Here is an 8,818-nt window from a genome sequence, read left to right as displayed (position 1 = left end):
CTCATATCACTCACCAAATTCGAACCCCCTCTTCTATCTGTGTTCGAATTTTTTCTTCTTCTCTTCTTCTACTAACAATAAGGAACCTCTTTACTGTGACATAGAGGATTCCTCTTCTTTTCTTTTTCTCTTCTCTTTCTTATGAGCAGGGATAAAGAAAAAGGCATTCTTGTTGAAGCTGATCCAGAACTTGAAAGGACTCTGAAGAGAAAACTAAGAGAAGCTAAATTACAACAATCCAGAGACAACCTTATTGAAAATTTCGAACAAGTAAAGGAGATGGCAGCCGAACCCAACAACAATAATGCAAGGAGAATGCTTGGTGACTTTACTGCACCTAATTCCAATTTACATGGAAGAAGCATCTCCATCCCTACCATTGGAGCAAACAACTTTGAGCTGAAACCTCAGCTAGTTTCTTTGATGCAGCAGAACTGCAAGTTTCATGGACTTCCATCTGAAGATCCTTTTTTCAGTTCTTAACTGAATTCTTGCAGATATGTGATACTGTTAAGACTAATGGAGTAGATCCTGAAGTCTACAGGCTCATGCTTTTCCCTTTTGCTGTAAGAGACAGAGTTAGAGTGTGGTTGGATTCTCAACCCAGAGATAGCCTGAACTCTTGGGACAAGCTGGTCACGACTTTCTTAGCCAAGTTATTTCCTCCTCAAAAGCTGAGCAAGCTTAGAGTGGACGTTCAAACCTTCAGACAGAAAGATGGTGAATCCCTCTATGAAGCTTGGGAAAGATACAAGCAGCTGACCAAAAAGTGTCCTTCTGACATGCTTTCAGAAAGGACCATCCTGGATATATTCTATGATGGTTTATCTGAGCTATCAAAGATGTCATTGGATACTTCTGCAGGTGGATCCATTCACCTAAAGAAAACGCCTGCAGAAGCTCAAGAACTCATTGACATGGTTGCTAATAACCAGTTTATGTACACTTCTGAGAGGAATCCTGTGAGTAATGGGACGCCTATGAAGAAGGGAGTTCTTGAAATTGATACTCTGAATGCCATATTGGCTCAGAATAAAATATTAACTCAGCAAGTCAATATGATTTCTCAGAGTCTGAATGGAATGCAAGCTGCATCCAACAGTACTCAAGAGGCATCTTCTGAGGAAGAAGCTTATGATCCTGAGAACCCTACAATAGCAGAGTTAAAATACATGGGTGAACCATATGGAAACACCTACAATCCATGATGGAGAAATCACCCAAATCTCTCATGGAAGGATCAAAAGCCTCAACAAGGCTCTAATAATGGTGGAAGAAACAGGTTTAGCAATAGCAAGCCTTTTCCATCATACACTCAGCAACAGACAGAGAATTCTGAGCAGAATCCATCTAGCTTAGCAAATTTAGTCTCTGATCTATCTAAGGCCACTGTGAGTTTCATGAATGAAACAAGGTCTTCCATTAGAAATTTGGAAGCACAAGTGGACCAGCTGAGTAAAAGGATCACTGAAATCCCTCCTAGTACTCTCCCAAGCAATACAGAAGAGAATCCAAAAGGAGAGTGCAAGGCCATTGAATTAATTACCATGGCCAAACCCACAAGAGAGGAGAAGGATGTGAATCCCAAGGAGGAAGACCTCCTGGGATGTCCAGTGATCAATAAGGAGCTTCCTTCTGAGGAACCAAAGGACTCTGAGGCTCAATTAGAGACCATAGATATTCCATTGAACCTCCTTATGCCATTCATGAGCTCTGATGAGTACTCCTCTTCTGAAGAGAATGAGGATGTTACTGAAGAGCAAGCTTCCAAGTTCCTTGGTGCAATCATGAAGCTGAATGCCAAATTATTTGGCATTGATACTTGGGAAGATGAACATCCCTTGTTCACCAATGAACTAAGTGATCTGGATCAACTGACATTGCCTCAGAAGAAACAGGATCCTGGAAAGTTCTTAATACCTTGTACCATAGGCACCATGATCTTTAAGGCTCTGTGTGACCTTGGTTCAGGGATAAACCTCATGCCTCTCTCTGTAATAGAGAAACTGGGAATCTATTGGGTGCAAGCTACTAAAATCTCATTAAGGATGGCAGACAATTCAAGAAAACAGGCTTATGGACAAGTAGAGGACGTGTTAGTAAAGGTTGAAGGCCTTTACATCCCTGCTGATTTCATAGTCCTAGATACTGGGAAGGATGAGGATGAATCCATCATCCTAGGAAGACCTTTCCTAGCCACAGCAAGAGCTGTGATTGATGTGGACAGAGGAGAATTGATCCTTCAATTGAATGAGGACAACCTTGTGTTTACAACTCAAGGATCTCTCTCTGCATCCATGGAGAGGAAGCATAAAAAGCTTCTCTCAAAGCAGAGTCAACCTAAGCCCCCACAATCAAACTCTAAGTTTGGTGTTGGGAGGTCACAACCAAACTCTAAGTTTGGTGTCAAACCCCCATATCCAAACTCTAAGTTTGGTGTTGGGAGGTCTCAACAAAGCTCTGCACATCTGTGAGGCTCCATGAGAGCCCACTGTCAAGCTATTGACATTAAAGAAGCGCTTGTTGGGAGGCAACCCAATTTTTATCTATCTAATCATATTTTTCTTAGTTATATGTCTTTATAGGTTCATGATCATGTGGAGTCACAAAATAAATATAAAAATTGAAAACGGAATCAAAAACAGCAGAAGAAAAATCACACCTTGGAGGAAGCACCTGCCTGGCGTTCAACGCCAGAACAGAGCATGGTTCTGGCGCTGAACGCCCAAAATGGGTAGTATCTGGGTGCTGAATGCCCAAAATGGACATCATCTGGGCGCTGAACGCCAGAATTGCACCCTGGAGAGGAGCTGGCGCTGAACGCCCAGAACAAACATGGTTCTGGTGTTCAACGCCAGAAATGGGCAACAAATGGGCGTTGAACGCCCAAAATGGGCACCAACCTGGCGCTGAACGCCCAGAGTTGTGTGCAAGGGCATTTTACATGCCTAATTTGGTGCAAGGTTGTAAATCCTTGAACACCTCAGGATCTGTAGACCTCACAGGATCATCTCAGGATCTGTGGACCCCACAGGATCCCCACCTACCTCATCATCTCTCTTTCCATTCATGATCATCCCTTCTGTTTTCCATTTACCACTCACATCCATACACCCACCTACCTTCAAAATTCAACATCTCTCTCCCACCCAATCCCACCCATATGGCCGAATACACACATCCCTCCATCTCCTCCATATCTTCTTCTTCTTCTTCTATTCTTTCTTCTTTTGCTCGAGCGCGAGCAACATTCTAAGTTTGGTGTGGTAAAAGCATAGCTTTTTTTATTTTTCCATAACCATTAATGGCACCTAAGGCCAGAGAAACCTCAAGAAAGAGAAAAGGGAAGACAATTGCTTCCACCTCTGAGCCATGGGAGATGGAAAGATCCATCTCACAAGCCCATCACTAAGAAAAGGATGGAGCAAACAAGAGAGCACATTCATGGATCTCAATAGGCACATGAAGAAGCTCATCATCAAGAAATCCCTGAGATACCTCAGGGGATATAGTTTCCTCCACAGAATTTTTGGGAGCAAATCAACAACTCCCTAGGAGAATTAAGTTCCAACATGGGACAACTAAGGGTGGAACATCAAGAGCACTCCATCATCCTTCATGAAATAAGAGAAGATCAAAAAGCAATGAGGGAGGAGAAACAAAGACAAGGAAGAGACATAGAAGAGCTCAAGGACATCATTGGTTCCTCAAGAAGGAAACGCCACCATCACTAAGGTAGACTCATTCCTTGTTCTTACTTTCTCTGATTTTCGTTTTCACTATGTCAAGTGCTTATCTATGTTTGTGTCTTCATTACATGATCATTAGTAGTTAGTAACTTTTTCTTAAAGTTATGAATGTCTTATGAATCCATCACCTCTCTTAAATGAAAAAATGTTTTAATTCAAAAGAACAAGAAGTACATGAGTTTCGAATTTATCCTTGAACTTAGTTTAATTATATTGATGTGGTGACAATGCTTCTTATTTTCTGAATGAATGCTTGAACAGTGCATATGTCTTTTGAAGTTGTTGTTCATGAATGTTAAATATGTTGGCTCTCGAAAGAATGATGACAAGGAGACATGTTATTTGATAATCTGAAAAATCATAAAAATGATTCTTGAAGCAAGAAAAAGCAGCAAAGAACAAAGCTTGCAGAAAAAAAAATAGGTGAAAAAAATAGAAAGAAAAAGAAAAAGCAAGCAGAAAAAGCCAAAAGCTCTTAAAACCAAGAGGCAAGAGCAAAAAGCCAATAACCCTTAAAACCAAAAGGCAAGGGCAAATAAAAAGGATCCCAAGGCTTTGAGCATCAGTGGATAGGAGGGCCTAAAGGAATAAAATCCTGGCCTAAGTGGCTAAACCAAGCTGTCACTAACCATGTGCTTGTGGCGTGAAGGTGTCAAGTGAAAACTTGAGACTGAGCGGTTAAAGTCAAGGTCCAAAGCAAAAAAAGAGTGTGCTTAAGAACCCTGGACACCTCTAATTGGGGACTTTAGCAAAGCTGAGTCCCAATCTGAAAAGGTTCACCCAATTATGTGTCTGTGGCATTTATGTATCCGGTGGTAATACTGGAAAACAAAGTGCTTAGGGCCACGGCCAGGACACATAAAGTAGTTGTGTTCAAGAATCATCATACTGAACTAGGAGAATCAATAACACTATCTGAACTCTGAGTTCCTATAGATGCCAATCATTCTGAACCTCAATGGATAGAGTGAGATGCCAAAACTATTCAAGAGGCAAAAAGCTAAAAGTCCCGCTCATCTTATTGGAGCTATGTTTCATTGGTAGTTTGGAATTTATAGTATATTCTCTTCTTTTTATCCTATTTGATTTTCAGTTGCTTGGGGACAAGCAACAATTTAAGTTTGGTGTTGTGATGAGCGGATAATTTATACGCTTTTTGGCATTGTTTTTAGTATGTTTTTAGTAGAATCTAGTTACTTTTAGGGATGTTTTCATTAGTTTTTATGTTAAATTCACATTTCTGGACTTTACTATGAGTTTGTGTGTTTTTCTGTGATTTCAGGTATTTTCTGGCTGAAATTGAGGGACTTGAGCAAAAATCAGATTCAGAGGTTGATGAAGGACTGCTGATGCTGTTGGATTCTGACCTCCCTGCACTCAAAATAGATTTTCTGGAGCTACAGAACTCAAAATGGCGCGCTTCCAATTGCGTTGGAAAGTAGACATCCAGGGCTTTCCAGAAAGATATAATAGCCTACACTTTGTTCAAGTTTAGACGATGCAAACTGGCGTTCAACGCCAGCTCTCTCCCCAATTCTGGCGTCCAGTGCCAGGAACAAGTTGCAAAGTGGGGTTCAACGCCCAAAATGGCACAAAAGCTGGCGTTCAACTCCAAGAATGACCTCTCCACGTGTAGACTTCAAGCTCAGCCCAAGCACACACCAAGTGGGCCTCGAAAGTGGATTTATGCATCAATTACTTACTTCTGTAAACCCTAGTGACTAGTTTATTATAAATAGAACTTTTTATCATTGTATTCGTAAGCTTTGGTTACTCCGGTTCCCCTCTGGGGCCGAGACCAATGAACTCCATTATCACTTATGTATTTTCAACGGTGGAGTTTCTACACTCCATAGATTAAGGTGTGGAGCTCTGCTGTTCCTCAAAGATTAATGCAAAGTACTACTGTTTTCTATTCAATTCATCCTATTTCGCTTCTAAGATATTCATTCGCACTTCAACCTGAATGTGATGAACGTGACAATCATCATCATTCCCTATGAACGCGTGCCTGACAACCACTTCCGTTCTACATTAGATTGAATGAGTATGTCTTAGATCTCTTAATCAGAATCTTCGTGGTATAAGCTAGATTGATGGCGGCATTCATGAGAGTCCGGAAAGTCTAAACCTTGTCCGTGGTATTCCGAGTAGGACTCTGGGATTGAATGACTGTGACGAACTCCAAACTCGCGAGTGCTGGGCGTAGTGACAGACGCAAAAGGATAGTAAATTCTATTCCAGCATGATCGAGAACCTCCAAGATGATTAGCCATGCAGTGACAGCGCATCGGACCATTTTCACAGAGAGGAATAGGATGCAACCAACAACAAGGATGATGCCTCCAGATGATTAGCCGTGCTGTGACAGAGCATTTGGACCATTTTCCCGAGAGGATTGAAAGTAGCCATTGGCACCGGTGACATCCTTACATAAAACCAGCCATAGAAAGGAGTAAGACTGATTGGATGAAGACAGCAGGAAAGCGGAGGTCCAGATGAACGAATGCATCTCCATACGCTTATCTGAAATTCTCACCAATGATTTACATAAGTATTTCTATCCTTCTTTTATTACTAAATTTCGAAAACTACATAACTATTTTATATCCGCCTGACTGAGATTTACAAGGTGACCATAGCTTGCTTCATACCAACAATCTCCGTGGGATTCGACCCTTACTCACGTAAGGTATTACTTGGACGACCCAGTGCACTTGCTGGTTAGTTATGCGAAGTTGTGAAGAAATGTTTAGACCATGGTTCTGTGCATCCGTTTTTGGTGCCATCGCCAGGGAATCAATTTTGAACAATAATTCACAACCTGAGTAACAATTTCACATATCAAGTTTTTGGCGCCGTTGCCGGGGATTGTTCGAGTTTGGACAACTGACGGTTCATCTTGTTACTCAGATTAGGTAATTTTCTTTTTGTTTTATTTTCAAAAAATTTTCAAAAATCTTTCAACAATTTCTCCTTTGTTTTCGAAAAAAAAAATGTTTTCAAAAATATAATTTTCTTCAGAATTTTTAAGAATGAATTCTAGTGTTTCATAAAGCATTTTGAAGCCTGGCTGGCTGTAAAGCCATGCCTAATTCCTCTGGTTGTAGGGCATGTTAGGCGTGTCATGTCTGAGTTACATACTAAAGCTTGGCTGGCTATTAGGCCATGCCTGACCCTTTGATTGGAGCTTTAGACTAAAAAGCATAAGATTCTTGGAATTCATATTAAAAATTTTGGAATCCTTATTTTTTCTTTTTCAAAATGATTTTCGAAAAAAAAAATTTTAAAAGAAAATACAAAAAAAAATTCATAAAATCATAAAAATCAAAAATATTTTTGTGTTTCTTGTTTGAGTTTTGAGTCATGTTATAAGTTTGGTGTCAATTGCATACTCATCTTGCATTTTTCAAAAATTTTCATGCATTCATAGTGTTCTTCATGATCTTCAAGTTGTTCTTGGTAAGTCTTCTTGTTTGATCTTTGCATTTGCATGTTTTGCGTCTTTTCTTGTTTTTCATATGCATTCTTGAATTCTTAGTGTCTAAGCATTAAAGAATTCTAAGTTTGGTGTCTTGCATGTTTTCTTTGCATTAAAAATTTTTTAAAAAAATATAGTCTTAATGTTCATCATGACATTTAAAGTGTTCTTGGTGTTCATCTTGACATTCATAGCATTCTTGCATGCATTCATTGTTTTTATCTAAAATTTTCATGCATTGTATCATTTTCATGTTTTTCTCTCTCATCATTAAAAATTCAAAAATTAAAAAAATATCTTTCCCTTTTTCACTCATAAATTTCGAAAATTTGAGTTGACTTTTTCAAAAATTTTTAAAAATCAATTGTTTCTTATGAGTCAAATCAAATTTTCAATTTAAAAATCTTATCTTTTTCAAAATCTTTTTCAAAAATCAAATCTTTTTCACTTTTCTTAGTTATTTTCGAAAATTTTAAAAATATTTTTCAAAAATCTTTTTCTTATCTTTATTTCCTAATTTTCGAAAATAACATCATCAATTAATGTTTTGATTCAAAAATTTCAAGTTTGTTACTTGCTTGTTAAGAAAGATTCAAACTTTGAGTTCTAGAATCATATCTTGTGATTTCTTGTGAATCAAGTCATTAATTGTGATTTTAAAAATAAAATCTTTTTCAAAACTAATTTCAATCATATCTTTTCAAAAATATCTTTTTATCTTATCTTTTTGAAAAATTTGATTTTAAAATATCTTTTCTAACTTCTTATCTTCTTATCTTTTCAAAATTGATTTTTAAAATTGTTTCAACTAACTAACTAACTTTTTGTTTGTTTCTTACCTTTTTCAAAACCACCTAACTAACTCTCTCTCTCTAATTTTTGAAAATATCTTCCCTCTTTTTCAAAATTTCTTTTTAATTAACTAATTATTTTAATTTTTTTATTTTAAATTTTCGAAAAATTAACTTTTTTTCAAAAAAACTATTTTCGAAAATCACTAACTCTTTTTCAAAAATTATTTTCGAAAATCCTCTCCCTCTCTCATCTTATTCTATTTATTTATTCATCTACTAACATCTCTTCCTCACATCACTCACCAAATTCGAACCCCCTCTTCTATCTGTGTTCGAATTTTTTCTTCTTCTCTTCTTCTACTAACAATAAGGAACCTCTTTACTGTGACATAGAGGATTCCTCTTCTTTTCTTTTTCTCTTCTCTTTCTTATGAGCAGGGACAAAGAAAAAGGCATTCTTGTTGAAGCTGATCCAGAACCTGAAAGGACTCTGAAGAGAAAACTAAGAGAAGCTAAATTACAACAATCCAGAGACAACCTTATTGAAAATTTCGAACAAGTAAAGGAGATGGCAGCCGAACCCAACAACAATAATGCAAGGAGAATGCTTGGTGACTTTACTGCACCTAATTCCAATTTACATGGAAGAAGCATCTCCATCCCTACCATTGGAGCAAACAACTTTGAGCTGAAACCTCAGCTAGTTTCTCTGATGCAGCAGAACTGCAAGTTTCATGGACTTCCATCTGAAGATCCTTTTCAGTTCTTAACTGAATTCTTGCAGATATGTGATA

At 38.0% G+C, this 8,818-nt stretch overlaps 1 non-coding gene across 1 annotated transcript; it reads right to left on the bottom strand.

Annotated features, from left to right (window-relative positions):
* Window positions 1-680: 680 nt before the first annotated feature.
* On the bottom strand, window positions 681-788 carry LOC112731220 (small nucleolar RNA R71). The gene has a single exon (XR_003167008.1). It is a non-coding gene; the product is annotated as a small nucleolar RNA R71 (small nucleolar RNA).
* Window positions 789-8,818: the final 8,030 nt, after the last annotated feature.

Source organism: Arachis hypogaea, chromosome 12 (assembly GCF_003086295.3).
Source record: "Arachis hypogaea cultivar Tifrunner chromosome 12, arahy.Tifrunner.gnm2.J5K5, whole genome shotgun sequence".
NCBI classification, from domain to species: domain Eukaryota; kingdom Viridiplantae; phylum Streptophyta; class Magnoliopsida; order Fabales; family Fabaceae; genus Arachis; species Arachis hypogaea.
The sequence above is the reverse complement of the archived record's forward strand: the minus strand, read 5'-3'. Positions and strand labels throughout refer to the sequence as shown.